Source organism: Pinus tabuliformis, chromosome J (assembly GCF_031772625.1).
Source record: "Pinus tabuliformis cultivar Carrire ecotype Pingquan chromosome J, CPIR1, whole genome shotgun sequence".
NCBI classification, from domain to species: Eukaryota; Viridiplantae; Streptophyta; class Pinopsida; order Pinales; family Pinaceae; genus Pinus; species Pinus tabuliformis.
The window spans coordinates 869,161,585-869,179,444 of record NC_142295.1 but is presented as its reverse complement, the minus strand read 5'-3'; the positions used below and the strand labels follow the sequence as shown (position 1 = coordinate 869,179,444).

Below are 17,860 nucleotides of genomic sequence, written 5' to 3'. Positions count from 1 at the left end.
GGGAAAGACAATTCATGACACCAACAAAACATTATCAACTTCAGCTAAAAATATTCTTAGAAATGAAATCGGAGAGAAGATAAGAGCAGAACCAAGTGCGCTTTCACCTTTTAATAATTTTATCAACAGCTGAAGAATTTTCAGCGACTCAAAATTAAATGGAGGATCTTCCATCTATTCTGTAATTTGTATCTTCCTATCAAGTCTCAAAATACCTCTCAACATGTTGGGTTTCTAGTTTTGAAAATGTTCAGGTAATCATTTTTTCTTTCAGAGTAAGCCTTGTAAAATAAACACTTGATAATACAAACTCATAAACTTTACATAGCACCACTACATATGTATCAAACACCCCTTCACATAGCATGACAAATTCCAATGGACTATAAGTAGATTATAAGACCAATCTAAATATGAAATGTTCATAATTCTACTTCCAGAAGCATAGATAATATATTAAAAACTGATATTATTGAAAAATGTAAAATGACCACGCCCCAGGCCATTCTAATGAGTTTCTCTTATTTTGGATTGATCTTTTTATTTGATTTTGAAGACAAAATACAAATTACTGCACTATCAGGAGCTGAAGTTAGGATGTGCATTATGTTAAATTTGATTGCATGCATATGAATCAAACCCTAGACCTATGAATCTGAAAAATGCCTAAATAAATCTCAAAACAGCACACTGTACAAACCCAGAATTATGATCTGTATATTCAAAAGTACAGACACTGCTAATGCAGAAAATAACAGCGAACAGAATAGTTAATAAATCTATTCTGAAAATCAGGAACAGTAAATAGAATGTGCAAACACTCAATCAAATAATTCTCCATTACTCGCAAAAAGAATTACAAAACAACTGCTCAAAACCCTAGCTGTTTCACAACTACAGTGAATCACCTTGCCATTCTTTTATAGAAGGAGGTGGCTAGGGTTTGCAATGAAATTCCACCATCCATGTGGTACGCCTTCGATAGAGGAAGGGCTAGGAGGATCGTGAGTTGAACTACCCTGCATGATCTAGAGTTTAAGGCTGCTCTGCAGATGTGGAGCCATTATTTAGTGGGTCACAAGTTTGAGCTAAAATATAATAATCAAAGCTAGTTATATGTCTTCACCAGCTAATCTCAAATGCCAAGCAAAGGCATTGGATGGATTTTTTGAGCAAGCACGACTTTGAAACCTCCTACATAAGAGTAAGGCCACACATTTATTCCTGTAAGTCTAAGCCATACATTTATTCCTTAGGTTCCTTGCAAGTGAATTAGAGGGAACAGATTCTTGAGCATGCCAGAGCGATAGGACCAAAGTGGGGCCAAGGTAGGACCAAAGTTTGAGGGTTATTCAATGGATGACAATGGACTCCTTCATTGCAAATAGAGAATCTATTTGTCCAAAGGAGTAGGTGTTCAAGAGCTGATCTTGAGTGAGGCACATAATCCAGCTTACTATTAATTTCATTCATAACTAGCCTCATTATTAATTTCATTCATTTTTATATGGTTTTTCCTCCATAACTAGCCTCTCATTTGGCATATTTCATTATACCACCTCTTCCACATGTGAACATGTCTGTTGAGATTTGTAGCTTGGGAGGTACTCCAAACCCTAGGCTTGAGGGTTGTGGAGGAGTTGGCACACAAGTGTGGCTTGTGGGCTTGAAACCCAAGCTTGGGGTTTTCTACCCATCGATGTTGGGGCCAAAACCATGAGGAAATTTCCACATGTGATGGATGGAGATGATAGAGGACGCCGAGACGAACCGGACGTAACGAAAATCGTCAAAATCCGAGTTGTAGAAATGAAGATATTAATTTTTGAAGTCAATATGTGGGATTGGTCAAGGTCGGCTAAGCATTTAGAGACCTTGTGACAAGTTGTCAAGTCCACATATGTGATTTTATGGAGCCCTTGTATTGTGTATAAATATAAGGTGGAGGAGATTCATTTAACACATCCAAGAAGCATCTTTCATACTCTACACATCAAGAAAGGCAGCGCAAGTGCAAGAACGCATGAGTGCATGAATGCAAGTGCAGGAACGCGTGAGTGCAAGTGCAGGAACGTAGACTGCACCAGTGTGACACAAAAGCTGAGCAGGGCTAGGTATGTATTGTATTGATGTGTTAAGGTTGAAATGATGCTAGTGGATGGTGTCCTAGGAGAGGACAATTTGGAAGTCTGTTAGAAGCCAAGTGGATGGGTTTCCTAGTTCGTTGGATGCTCTAACTAGGAGCAGATGCTACAGCAAGGATTGGTCACTTGTGGTATGTTGGAGGGCAACGTGAGAGTGGATCAAATGTGGACAGTGGATTGGACATTTATGGTTTGTTGGAGGACGTGTGTCAGTGCCCAAGTTGGAGCCCTGTGTGCACCATCTTCATGGACTTAGGTGGTTGCTAGAGCGGCAGTTGTTGAGCTCATGGGTATGATCAACCAGGCGCAATTTGTGTAGCAGTGGACTTGTGTGTGGAGAAGGGCATCTATAGCAGATGATGAGCAATCCTCCTAGCCCGTGTTCATTGTGGGAAATGGACATCTTGCAGTGACAGGTGGAAGCCCTCCGTGCCCTATGTTAGTCTTCATTGGAGCAGCGCAAGAAGACTATAGTGGGTTGAAGTCCATGAGTAGCTGAGGAGCGGTTAAGAGTTGTTCAAAAGTGGCGATGTGAACAACTCGATATGTTGTGCCCTTGATGGACTAAGGCACAACTAGTGAGCAGATTGGATAACCGAGGTTCAATGGTCAGATGGACTTAAATCATTGATAGAGGCAGTGCTGTTGATCGGGAGCCGACAGATCGAGCAGGTACAGGGTACGACTGAGAGGCGCTGAAAGAGAGCGCTACATCAGCCATATGGACAGAGCATCTTGTTGAGGGTAGATTGGTTGTTGATGGATTGACACCAAGCCCCAATTTTGTATTCTTGTACTAGTGGATATTTGAGGGCCATTATGCTTAGTACGGGAGCCCCAGATTGTTGTATTATTCAGTTTCATTGATATAACGAAGTTGGGTTATTGTACAAAATTGTGTAAAAAGTTGTGTATAGTTTGTACACTAGTAGATTTACTGTGGTTTATATTTCGTTATGCAAAGTAGCTTCGTTGTGATTCTTGGTTTGGTAGCGTCAATGATTTAAGATTCTATCCTAGTCACCAAGATTGTGGAAAAACAACATGGTATCAAAGGGTGTCTGAGCTACTTTGAGGGGCAGTGAATCAAAGTGTGCACAGCGAAGCAACTCAGAGGGAGTTGTGGGTGTCTAGATCATGGAGAAGAGGGTTCAACTGAAGACATGGCGATGTGGTCTTGACTGGCTTGGCAGTGAGATTGGTTGGGAGTTTTGGTGGATTGGTGGTGAGCCTGGTGAACAACAATTTGTTGTAGTACAGGTTGTTGATCGTGCACTTCCCATGACTTGTCATGGATGGTTGGGACAGCTCGAGGATTGCTTTGACATGGATGAGATCAGGATGATCGAGATGGCTTCATGTGATGGACTACAGATTGGTAGGCTAGAGTCTTCATCGGATCTCGATGTTGCATATTCGAGATTGGATGGATTTGCACGACTGGTATTTGATCCAAGAGGATGACTGATTGCAAGACTGAGGCAGTGGAGATTGTGTAGGCTCAAAGGGAGTCTAGCCTCAGAGGGAGCATCCCTATGGAGGTTTGGGATCTTCAGGTTCAGATGTGATGAGGCAGAGGTACTACCGAGATCGCAGGGTAAATTCTACAGAGTATGCTGCAGTGGTGGATGCCAGATGGGTTAGTGTCGCCAGTATTGATGGAGACTTCCTAGTGTTGGAAATACCTCCCTCGCTAAGAGGGAGTGTTGATATTTGTAGCTTGGGAGGTACTCCAAACCCTAGGCTTGAGGGTTGTGGAGGAGTTGGCACACAAGTGTGGCTTGTGGGCTTGAAACCCAAGCTTGGGGTTTTGTACCCATCGATGTTGGGGCCAAAACCATGAGGATATTTCTACATGTGATGGATGGAGATGATAGAGGACACCGAGACGAACCAGAGGTAACAAAAATCATTGAAATCTAAGTTGTAGAAATGAAGATATTATTTTTTAAGTCAATATGTGGGTTTGGTCAAGGTCGACTAGGCGTTTAGAGACCTTGTGACAAGTTGTCAAGCCCACACATGTGATTTGATGGAGCCCTTGTATTGTGTATAAATATAAGGTGGAGGAGAGTCATTTAACACATCCAAGAAGCATCTTTCATAGTCTACACATCAAGAAAGGCAGCGCGAGTGCAAGAACGCGCGAGTGCAGGAATGTGAATGCTCGAGTGCAGGAACGTGTGAGTGTAGGAATGCGCAAGTGCAAGAATGCACGAGGGCAGGAACGCGCGAGTGTAGGAACGCAAGTGTGGGCAACGCGAGTGAGGGTTGAACGTGTAGCAGACTACACCAGGGTGACACAAAACTTGAGCAGGGTTAAGTATGTATTGTATTGATGTGTTAAGGTTGAATTGATGCTAGTGGATGGTGTCCTAGGAGAGGACAGTTTGGCAGAACGCAAGTGCAGGCAGTGCGAGTGAGGGTTGAGCGTATAGAAGACTGCCCCAGGGTGATGCAAAAGCTTAGCAAGGCTAGGTATGTATTGTATTGATGTGTTAAGGTTGAATTGATGCTAGTGGATGGTGTCCTAGGAGAGGACAGTTTGGAAGTTTGTTAGCAGCCAAGAGGAAGGGTTTCCTAGGTGGTTGGATGCAGATGCTACAGCAAGGATTGGTCACTTGTGGTCTGTTGGAGAGCAGCGTGAGAGTGGACCAAGTGTGGACAATAGATTGGGCATTTATGGTCTGTTGGAGGACAGCGTGATAGTGCCCAAGTTGGAGCTCGGTGTGCACCATCTTCATGGACTTAGGTGGTTGCTAGAGTGGCAGTTGTTGAGCTCATGGGTCTAATCAACCAAGAGCAGTTTGTGCAACCCTAGACTTGTGTGTGGAGAAGGACATCTATAGCAGATGATGGGAAATCCTCCTAGCCCGTGTTCATTGTGGGAGATGGACATATTGCAGTGATAGGTGGCAGCCCTCCGTGCCCTATGTTAGTCTTCATTGGAGCAACACAGGAAGACTATAGTGGGTTGAAGTCCCTGAGTAGCTGAGGAGCAGTAGTGGGCAGTTGAGAGTTGTTCACAAGTGGAGTTGTGAACAACTCGACAGGAGTCTCGATGTGTTGTGCCCTTGATGGACTAAGGCAAAACTAGTAAACAGATTGGATAGTCGAAGTTCAATGGTCAGATGGACTTGGATCATTGATAGAGGCAGTGTTGCAAATCGGGAGCCGGTCGACCAGGTAGGTACAGGGTACAACCGAGAGGAGCTTTGAGAGCGCGCTACATCAACTAGATGGTCAGAGTATCTTGTTGAGGGTAGATTGGTTGTCGATGGACTAACACCAAGCCCTAGTTTTGTACTCTTGTACTAAGGGATATTTGAGGGCCATTATCCCTGGTACGGGAGCCCTAGACTTGTACCATTCAGTTTGATTAATATAACAAAGTTGGGTTATTGTACAAAATTGTGTAAAAATTTGTGTATAGTTTGTGCACTAGTAGATTTATGGTTGTTTATATTCCGTTGTGCAAAGTAGCTTCGTTGTGATTCTTGGTTTGGTATTGTCAATGATTTAAGATTCTATCCTAGTTACCAGGATCGTGGAAAAACAACAATGCCAAAGTGGTTCGGGATATTTTATTGTTGATTAATCAAACCTAAATCTAAACCTAGGTTGAAGTGCTACTTTATGGGCTTATTTTATTGCTAGATTCTATTATCCCTTCTATTTTACCTAGTGGAAAAGTCCCAACCTCTCCAAAGGGAAAACCTAAGGACACAACAAGCAAGTTGCCCACTATCACTTCGACAATCTTGCCCCTCACTTCTAGGATTCAAAAGATGGTTTCCTACCTAAGGGGGGATTCCCTAGACTAAACATTAAATGATCATTTTAGTACAAGTGAAAGTGTCTAGGATTTGATTAGGTAAACAGGGTTAATTAAACGACTTATTAATAAGAATGCCTCAAATGGTGAAGTTTTTCTGAGTGTTTATTGTGTATAAGTTGTTGATTTTTCATGGATCTCCTAATATAATAATTACTTCTTATGATTTCTTACATTAATCTTTCTTGTATTCACATTTGTCATAAAGCAATTACACAAAAGATCTCAACAGTAGAAACAAAATGCCAGTAGGATCATAAAGAGACAGCCAAACAAGAAACACAAGAATTTTACCTTGGGAAAACCCACTTGGGGGAAAAACCCAACAACCTTTTCCTTAGAGAAATTGTTCAGTTCAACAAGAGATACATCAAATCCTTCAAGTCAAAAACAAAGGTCAAAGTTTCAAACTGACCATGAACAGAACTAGGGCAAACATGGTCAAAAACAAGTAGCCTCATAAACTCGTTCTGTTGTCCCTCAGAGATTTCAGCCTTCATCAGGGAATTAGGTCTACCTTAGATTTCTTCCTTCCTTGGATGCCTAGAAGATTCCTTCCTTCATTGGATGCCCAGAAGATTCCTTCCTTCCTTGGATGCCCAGAAGATTCTTGATGAGAGAGATCAAATTGCTGCCTTATAGACAAGGTGGAATGTCTATATATAATGTTCTGCAAGGTCGAATGGGTGTGTCCTTTGCCTGGGCTAACTTGTCTTGGAGGGAGGCCAACTTGACAAACTTTGGAGCCAAAAATTCAATTTCAAAAATTTAAATTTTCTTCTTTCAAAAATTCCAAATGGATATGACTCAAAAATATTTTTTTCTTTTGACTCTAGCATGAAGAACATGCTTTACAATAATCAATGTAAATACATCAAGGGCCAAAATATACATTATGAAGGCCGATCATAGTTACAAAATTCAACACTCCCTCTTAATTAGGGAGGTATTCATAATGACTATCATAAGTGTTCTCAAGTTGACAAATTTCTCCATGAAAAGGTTATAACAAAATCATCAACATCTTATCAACATCTCTGACATCAACATCATCTCGTCAACATCTCTGACATCAACATCATCTCGTCAGGATCTCTAACATCATCATCATCTCATCAGCATCTCTGACATCATCAACATTGTTGTCGCCTAAGATGTACACCTAAATGTGGGAAAAGTTTCCAACGCCACAAGGTATAGTCTTTATGGTGCAATGCTCAAAGTAGGAGTTGTCACCTATTCCCTACTCACTTCGTTTAAGCTCTCTACTAGGCAAGCTAAGGTGGGTAGTCCTTAAAGATGGAAAATTGGGGAAAAACTTGTTGAAACAACAAGTCTAGGAGATCAAGAGGGAAGGCAATTAATCTTATTAGTAACTTGAATTAAGATTGGATGGAAAGATAGATTATTAAATTGAGCAATGTGAGATAGATAGATCGAGTTAGATCAATAAGACACTTGAGATGAAATAATGAGAGACTAGTGCCTTAATAACAATGCTTAAACAAATCAAGAAGCTTTCACAATAATATATAATACTTCAAGCTACATGATAAGCAATGCTGCAAGGATAACCAGAAATATGAGCAATAAAATCTTTACAGAACGATTGCAAGAAAAAGAAACATGTTCTTTCAAGTAAAATAATATCTTAAGCTTGAGATGACAAGTACAATGATGTAAATCTTGCAATTATAGATAGAGCTCACAATTCCAATTTCAATGATCAAATGATGGATGAATGCAAGGTCTATATAATGTGAGATGCAAGAGCTTGGTTAATTTTAATTAAATGCCTAAGCTAAAGTGAAAGCCTTATCCTCAGTTGTTTTGAAGCTAGTCTTAAACAAGGTTGTAGAGAGAACTGTTGGGGAAGGAGGTTAAGGCCTCATTAACGATACCTCACCAAAATTTTCAACGACCCAAGTGCCTCCGATCCTACAAGGGATTTCCCACAAGAGATCTGCAAGGTCGCCTATTTTAACCATTGAGTAAGGGTTAAGCTTCTTAAATCGAATATTGAAGAAGGTGGTCCTAACTCTCTATCAACCAAGCTTATCCTTGGAGGTAAATTTTAGAAATGCAAAAGTAGATCTAAAATGATGACGCAAATGATGATGGGATTAGATTAGATCATTTCAATGAGATACAATAATGGCAATATGCTTCAATGTGAGAAATGTAAAACCACTTATGATCAAGCTTATGAATATCACTTAGAAAACAAGACTATAAGATTTCCAATAGTAAACCAATGAAGCACTTTAAGATTACTCAATGAAACAAAGACAACAATATCAAATGCCCTTAGTTAGAATGTTTATTAGGATGTTCGTCACTTCTATGATATTACAATGGAAGCAAGTGAAAATTTAATGATGCAAACACAAATAGATAATGGCAAATGAGATTGCTAATGAAATGAAATGAAAAGATGAAATTCAAAGATTAGATCTAACTTATGATATCAATGAAAGCGTATATAATCAATGAGAGCAAAAAGGTTAGTATCTAGAGCTAAGACAAGAATAAAAGAAAATTACTAAGAAGATGAGATCTCCTCCCTTTTAAATAAGGAGGGGGATACCATGGGATTGAATCCCAAGCTCCCTTCAAGCAAGAAGATTAATTTTATTATCAAGATTACTGTTGGACACCTAATCCTAAATGGGTTAGTGTGGAAGTCGAATGGACAAAAGCAGTCCAAGAGACCTTGGGATCTGAAACCCAAGAGTCACGTATTGTACTATAAATGTATATCTCATGTTAATAAAAAATGAACTCACATGATTTAACTTTCCTATTCTATGTTTCCCATGTATGTTTAACATGGTATCAGAGCAAGCGAATTCTGGCCCTGCTCATATTTGAGTCACTGTTTGCTTGTGGCCTTTTGTTGTGTTTCTCTCACCTGACCTATGCATTGACCATTAATGTTATGTGGGTCGTGAACTCTTGGTGATATTGTTGGTTGATTAATTTATGTGCTGGTGTTGAATTCGTTATATATATTTGTGCTGGCATATGTACAATTTTCGGTGCGTTTGAATGAATACAACAATGTGTGCATTAAAAGCCCTGGCGCGCTGGCTCTGCCATCCCGACATTCCTGACCTCTGAAATCCGCAGGTCTCTGGCTATTTTAAGATTCTATGTCTGACATTACCTGCATTCTTCTGTATTCTATTTATAAGACCTACACCCTATTCATCTGAATACGTTTAGAATCCATACATTTCATAATTTTTGAACGCTGTCTGTCAGTCACATAAATTCTGCATAATTTTTGAGTGTCTGCCATTACCTGCGCTCTCTGGCTCCTGACTGTTCATAAACGGTTCATAAAAGAAATGTTGTCCATGGTATTTTTAGCGCTGGCCTGGAGAATCCTCTGAATCGCTGAGTAGAATGCCCTTGAGATCAGCTGGACAACCTGCAATTTGACCATCTGGACTGTAGTAAGATTCTGGAAGCGCTGTGCCATGCATTGAACGCTGTTTTGGTACGTTGCCCCCGTGCCATACTCTGCCATAACGCATCTGTCTGCTATTATGCATCCGTTGGTTAAAACTTTCAGGCGTTGATGCTTGCTGAACAGTTGCATCTGCACATCCTTGATGCTGGTTCACGCGACACTTGGCCATCAATCAGGAAGATCTTTAAACGTGAGACCGACTCAGCAATATTGGATTTTTCATCTTCCATAAGTGGGTAATGTTGACATGAGAGTGGATTGATCGTGGCCTTACAACTATCCAAACGTCTAGCCAATGGCTCGTCGCTGCGTAATAGTTCCAGTTTGTCGATTAATTTTTCGATTGTGAAATTCGGGCACAGAACTTTGTTCTGTCTCTACCATTTCCTATTCCTGCTTCTTTCACAGTTGAAATATAAGACAGTGACTCTCTTCTTGCTCTTTGTTTGGTTCCACTACATGGTTGTCGTGCTATAGCGTTCGAGGTTTGTGCTTCGAGGGTTTCAATCGTCAACTCTTGCACTTTCCACCACCCACTTACTTCTTCATTGTGTGTTGCACGAGCACTGGAATTGAAATCCCTCTGTCGCATTTTCTAGAATCGCGGCCAGGGTTGGGGATTTTCGCATTGATATTTTACAGTTGCTGCAAGGTTGATTGAAGGTCTCTCTAAATGATTTAGAGTCTAGACATGGGTCTCGGTCTTATTTACAAGATCCATTTTCCCGGTTTCAGTGATCCATTTCAGAAACAAGATACTGACGGTTGTTATTCTCTGGTTATTTGCAATTGTTGGAGTAGTGCCAACAAGACCAAAAAGGGTTTCTCATTATCGAGCCATATAATGTCACGCAGATGCCTTCACCTGTGATGTGGTTAAATGTGATGGTTCTTTAGTTTATTGTTCCATCTTCCACCAGCACGCAGTTTATGATCTAACGCGGTGTTTTTTTTCCGTGCGTTAAGGGAGGAGTCTATGATATATTGTAGGTGCAGTGCTCAAAGGAATTTGTCACCAGGGATGGAGAGAGTCTTTTCTAATTTAGTTCTCACAGGTATTCACCAGTAAGATGGAATAGACAAATTGTTTGTTAAATACCGCTAAATGTTCTTAGAGCCCGTGAAGTTTCTTCTTTAAAAAAAAAATTTGGGACAAATATTGTTGAGACATATATTGAGCCCGAAACCATCAACTGACTCGTGTTTGGGTTTTGAAATTCATACACTGTTCACTGCACCACATTTTTGGCAAGATATATATTTCCTCCATTAGAAAGGCCGAGTGCATACTTTGGTGGTTGATAAATTACTGTTGGAAAGTCGAATGCTTTGTATTTTGCACAAGTCCATATTATCTTTGCTGTAGCAGACTCTTGAATTGGTTAAATGATTTTGGTGATTGAAGTCGAGGAGTTCTTGCCTGTTCATTTTCAGAAACTTCGTTTCAGTCCTGTGGCTTTAATTTGAGAAGACAGTTGGTTCCAGGCCTAAAGCAATCTTTCTAAAGTTGGTTCGTGACCTGCATAGGCCAACTTTGTATTTTCTACAGCGACTTCCATAAAGAATGATCTAGCCCCAAGGCTACAAACTTGTATTTTCTGTGGTTGTTTCAATTGAGCAGCATATCACTGTACCTGTGCTTGAAATCTTAATGAGTATAGACTATTGGAAGTGATGTTTGGTGATGTACCTCTGCTATAGAGGGTCTCAAACTTCCTCATCTCATTGGATGTGTGGCTGTGAATATATTGAAGACACTCCATATTTATTTCCCTGTCTTGGAGCTGAATACGTTGCATATATTATCACTGTGGTGTTTTCTCTGTAATGATGGAGCTTCTTTGATGTTATAACACTTATCTACAGCCACTGTTCTTCCTAACATTTGCTGGTATATTCTACGTCAGATCTCTGTTATTATTAGAGTTGATATATCAGAGGTATATGTAATCCATTCCTGTAGTTGAAGTTCGAATTTCAAAGAAGAAAGAAGTCATTTAGTTGTGCATCCATACAAAGCGTATCTTGGTATACCTGAGCATTTTAAGGGTGAAACATATCTATTGTATCTGTGTTGGAAGGACTTTGAGCCTCTCATTCTTGCTGGACACAAATCTGTTAGTGATTGGCTAAATTCCTAGCTGGAATCTCTGCATTTTGAGGGCAGAATACATAATAAAGCCCTGCTGAAGTTTTTTACATCATTGGGGTCATTTCCAATAAAAAAGAGGTTGAGATTCTTGGATTTATTATTGAAGGAAGAGGTCGAGCTACCCTTGTGTATATTCGTGGAGTTTGAGCCGTGTCTCCATTGCTGGTATTCGCGGATTTTTTATTCTTTTTGCATTCCTGAGCTTCCAGAAGGGGTATAGAGGCAAGCTCTATAAAGTCTAGTCAGATGTGAAATTTCTACAGAATTTAAAGAACAGAATCTCTGAAAGTCTGGTATTGGACAATGTATTTTTCAAATTGATATTCTTAACTTTTGAAATCTTCAATAACTGGGGTTTGTCTAGATTTGCTATAGTCTCCACTAGGATTGTTGAGTGTTCATTTCTTTGTTGAGACAATGGCTAGATTTGATGATGTATTAGAGTTACTGAATACACTAATACACTCCACTATTGGTGGGAAGGTAAATGTTAGCAAAGACACTCTTTGTGACATTCAGACCTGCCTGCATGATGCACAAGAAAAGATTGATTTTTTGCAACTAGAATCTCAGTTCCAGCAAGATGAGCTTCAACAGATTTGTCATTCCAAATTGTTTTCTGCTCAAAACAATATGTTGTTCAAGGTTAAACCAGCAAGTGGTGAAATCAGTAAGATTGAGGTTGAATCAGATCCAGAATCCAATAAAGCAACAGTTGTATATGCAGATGCAGAAACTCAGTCTGCACCTCCCAAGCCCATCATCAGACCTTGGGAACAGCTTGTCCACAACAAGCACAGAACTGGTCTTGGATATGACAAGGACTTGTCCTTTCATATTCCAGACTACTCAAAGCCCATTCAGTTTCAGAGTGCTGGATTCATTCATGACAGTTTACCTGCTCCTCATGACAGTGCACCTACTCCTCATGACAGTTCAGCTTCAGCTGTTCCAGATTTTGCTCCTCTTCCACAGCGACAACAACAACAACAAAAACAACAGATCGTGAAATGCCAACACTGTGACCGAGTTGGCCATTTGAAAGATCATTGTTTTGATCTTCATCCATGTAAGCACTGTCATAAAACCAGCCATTCTTCACACAGATGCTTCAAAAACAAACATCCTGCAAGAACAAAGATTCATCTTGGATGGATCGCTTCTTGGCAATGGGCATCAACAGCCAAGAAGATATTCCAAACACATGTCAGAACTTGTTCCAGAATATTGAACAGTCTTGCAGTTGAGTTTTCTCCATCATCTCACCTTGTATCTGACAGGGGGGGAAATGATGGTCATCTACAAGCTTCAAAGTCACATCAAGCGAGCCTGAGCCACAACCTGCCACACCAGTTTCAGAGTTGTAGCCAGCGACAAAGATGCCCCTGAACATGCCTTCAGTTGGCAATCTGGGACACTTCCTCTAGCAGAAGACTTCAGCTTCTTGCCAGCTTTGGAAGAATTCCAGGAACACAATTGAGAACACTTCCTCTAGCAGAAGACTCCAGCTTCCTGCCAGTTTTGGAAGAGTTCCAGGAATTGCATTAAGCATTCCAGAGTTGTTGGTTATCCTTAAACCATCACAGGTTGAGACTTCCCTTTTCAGGTTGAAGTTTTACCTTTTATGCGGGGTGAGACCTCCCTTTTATGGTTGAAGGTTTCCCTCTTTAAAAGAATAGGATCACTTCCTCTAGCAGAAAACTTCAGTTTCTTGCCAGTTTTGGAAGAGTTCCGGGAACTGCACTAAGCGTTCCAGTGTTGGTGGTCATCCTTAAACCATTGCCCTTTATACCAACATTTCATAGAGCACATTCAGCCTAGTGCTGCCATGCATTTTTTGCACATTTTGTATTACAGCTCTCTTCTTGGACTCATACATAACCCTTCGGATTAAGGGGGGAATGTTGGACACCTAATCCTAAATGGGTTAGTGTGGAAGTCGAATGGACAAAAGCAGTCCAAGAGACCTTGGGATCTGAAACCCAAGAGTCACGTATTGTACTATAAATGTATTTCTCATGTTAATAAAAAATGAACTCACATGATTTATCTTTCCTATTCTATGTTTCCCATGTATGTTTAACAATTACAATGAAGAAGAGGCTTCTAGGAAGGTGAGAAAAAGGTCCTTCCAACACTTTGAGGAGATTACAAAGATAATAGCACTTCTACAACACCAATCACTCCTCAAGCTATCAAACACCAAAGAGGAAGGCACAAGGCAATGGATAATATACTTCGGTGATGAATGACTAGCACCAGACCTCAAGAAAACCCCATGGCCATGATAGATCAAACCTCAAAGCCCATAGTTTCACAAGAGAGGCTAGAAAAATTTTGCAAATTTTATATCGTGAATTAAAAAAAAGTTTTCAAGCCCTTAACTTATTAAAATCGATGTGAGAAACCTTCAGATTAATATTGCTTCAAATGAGAGGCATTCGGTCTCCTTATGAGGCTCACGGCTAGGAGGAAAAGGCTTCCTAAGACTATGACATCCCTTCAAAAATTTATATTCCAAGATGAAATCTTAAAGGGGAAATCCCTAACCACAAGATCAATGAGAAACCCCTCAAATGATTGAAAGAAACTCCTACAAACAACAAGTGTTAGTCCTTAAACCAAATGAGCTAAGGGCAGACCTTGAAAACCTTGAGGCTAGGCCAATAGGTGTCCAAAAGCCTTGCAGCTAGCCTTCAACGATCAGTTCAAATGGGCTAGTTACAAGCTTCAAAACAAGTGATTAAACCCTTCCAAATGATGATTATGAGCCTGCAAACACCCAAGGTTAGTCTTATAATTTAGAAGTAACAAATACAAGCCCTAATAGGCCTACGGCTAGGTTTAAAATGGCCAATGATGCTAGCAACTAGCCAAAGGAAGGCCTACAAATCAAAACTTGGGCCACAAATAGGTCTACCAATCTGCAAAATCAAACCCAAGTTACATCTTCGATGAGAAAATGGAGAAATAATCATCAAAATTATTTAAAAATATTATTAAGTGTGAAACCCTTGCAAAAATAAAGTTTTGAAGTGAGATAAGGGCCTCAAACCCTTGCAGCCTCCTTAAAAAAAGTTCGTTGAAAAGATGAGAGACCAAAAAAGAGTAGATTGAACCCCTTGAGAGGCCTAGACTAGGCCTAGATCCTTGCAACCCTGAAGAGAGATGCCCAAAGGCCTAGACGGCCCTCCCAAATGAGACGTTGACCCTAAATACCCTAGTCATCTAGGCTAGGTAAGGGCTAGAATCCTTTAAAAAAGAGAAAAGAAAAATCGATTCTTCCTGATCTTTTAGAGAAATCAACCTGCAAAATGAATTCAAGAAGAAACCCTAGACGACCTCTCCAAATCTGCAAGAAAAAACAAGCCTAAAACCCCAAAGGATATATACAAAAATTGAGAAATATGTACAAGGGCTAGAGAAAATTATTTACAAGAACGATTTACAAAATTACAATGATTATGGCTCTTATAAGCATATATAATAAGTTGATGCACACAAAAATCAAAATAGATAAGAGAAATAGTTTTATAGGTGGGAAATAGCCAAGATCTCTGCAAAACAAATCGTTGGATAAGCCTTGAAATTTAACAAAGTGGACTCTTAAGCTTTCTTGTCTTGGGAGTTGGTTGGTCCTACCGAAGACTTCCCCTTACGCCCAAGATCTAAATACTATAAAGTCTCTACACACTTAAGATCAAGTTATTAGATCAATAGAGGTATAGATAACACAATAATGCTCAAATCTAGAGATACCTGCTAGATAAATTCAATTAGAATGCTTCTCTAAAACCCAATAACTAATGCAAGATACCTTTGCAAATAGTTAATCCAACGACCGGCTAATGAAATAATAACTTATAAATTTTGATTCAGTAGAGCATTAAGAGCATGATTCAGAAAAATATTACCACAAGAAGCAGAAGAGAAACACCACCATGAATCAGTGTTTTAAAACTCTGACTCCGACACCGACTCGGCCAATGGTCGACTCCGACTCCGACACGGTATCGACTCGGCCAACTCGATTTCAATGACTCAGTCATTGTAAAAAATACATTAAATATTTATTTTTTAATAAAAAACATAATTTTAAAGATTTTCATTCATGTTTCCAAACACACAGCATTAGAATATAGATGGAAGACAACATATGATCAAAGTAGGCTCATGTATTTATCGATTATATCAAAATGGCACCCAGTGCACTGTCTAATACATACATGATGATGATATAGAGATAAAAACAAAAACACATAACCAAGGCGGCTAGAAATGGCCTCTACAACAAAAGTAAATTGTGACCAGTACCACTGGCTACTGCTAGAGGAGCCAAGATCATCTGGATCAACCTCTAGATCAGAGTCAGACTGGGGGCCCCATGGCTCCTCATCATCATCTCCAACTGCAATTGTAGAGGTGGTAGCACTAGCAGGTTGTGCAGCAGTTGTAAGTTGAGATAGACGAGATATGCGCTTCTGTCGTGGCTCCACGGAGGAAGCACCTGCAACTAGAGGACTTGGGGCTAGCCCTAAGGCTGGTACAAGTGGATCTGCATTCAACTGAACATTATGTTCGAGTGATGCCTCCACCTGTAAATCCAAATCAAGATCCTCATCAGAATCAAACTCTGTTGGATGACTCTCCACTACCCAATCTGATGTTGGATCAATGTCTTCCAACACAATGGGATCTGAATCAGGTCTTTTTTCAGCAATTGGTTGCTTCTGAACCAAAGGTCGTATTGTACATAGACTAGATCATTTAATCGTTTTTGATCCAAACGGTTTCTCTTCTTTGTGTGAACCCTCTCAAAGACAGACTAATTGTGCTCACACCCAATAGCACTACAAGTTTGACTCAAAATACGAATTGCAAACCTCTGCAATTCAGGACAATGGCTACCAAAAGCCTCCCACCATTGTGCTACAAAAAACATAGGAGTGTAATGAGGTAGCTCAACAAAATTACAAATTATATCCAACTTTCAAATTATAAACGATTTAACGAAATAAGTATTAAGAATTTGAAAATTAGAATTTTTGTTTACCTAGCTCATCTGCATCCCTTGCAATCTTTGCTAGGTTCTTCCCAAAGGTACCTAAGGCACTGCTGAAGGTTGTGGCCTGTCGGTGTATCTCCCGCTGATCACACTCCAATGGGATCATGCGATCAATGCATTCAATCAATCCATCTCTAACCTCCCCCTTCAAAGCTCTTGTCGCCTTAGCTTTATAATGATACCGTTGGTTCAAAAAATACCCAGCTTCATGTATAGGGCGATGGAGTTGATTGTTCCATCTTTCATCAATGATTGCCCAAATGGGCGCATACTTAGCCACTTTATCCTTGTATGCCCTTTTTATTTTCTCCTTTGCTTGATCCATAGCCTCATAAATGAAGCCCATAGCCAATCTTTCCCCATCCACCAACTGCAACACCTTAACCAGTGGCTCAACAAGCTTCACAATCTCTACTGCCTTTCTCCAAAATATTTCTTCATTAACTTTCTTTTTCAATTCTTTGCCTTCCAGTTTATGAGACCACTGGTTTTGATTCCATTCTTCACTGGAAAAAATCTTTTGCAAGTTTCTATGTTGTAAAAACATAGATTACAATGTCAAAAAATGAGTAGCAAATCGAGTGATGGCAGGCCTAATAATATCCCTGCCCCTTGTGTGTTTCCTCATTAGGCTCAAAATCCATGAATGATTGTAGATAAATTTTGTTATGCTTTTGGCATGATCTACAGTGTTTTTAACCCAATCTAATTTTCCAATATCCCCATGCATGAGGTCTATGCAATGTGCAACTCATGGGGTCCAAAAGATGGTTGTGTGTTTTTCCTCTAACAATTTACCAGCAAGAACATAGTTAGAGGCATTATCTGTGATGACTCGAACAACATTAGCCACCCCCACCTCCTCAACAACCTCATACAATAGCTTAAACAACAATTGTCCATCTTTTACCTTATCAGATGCATCAACTAATTTTAGAAACATGGTTCCCTGTGGGCAGAAGATAACAAAGTTTATGATGGTACAGTTTCTTTGATTAGTCCATCCATCTGACATGATCGTACATCCTATTCTTGCCCATGAGTCCTTGAAATCTTTCAAATACTCATTAATGGAGGCAATTTCCTTCTGCAAACGATACCCCCTTAGCTCATGCATAGTAGGGCCTTTGAAGCCTTTTCCAGCAACATGTATGGCATCAAACATAGGCTCATAATAAGGTGAACAAGA

At 39.9% G+C, this 17,860-nt stretch overlaps 1 protein-coding gene across 1 annotated transcript in view; it reads right to left on the bottom strand.

Moving 5' to 3' along the window:
- The window catches only part of LOC149229441 (DnaJ/Hsp40 cysteine-rich domain superfamily protein), a 94,647-nt gene that overhangs the window by 44,688 nt on the left and 32,099 nt on the right, over window positions 1-17,860 (bottom strand). The window lies entirely within an intron of this gene.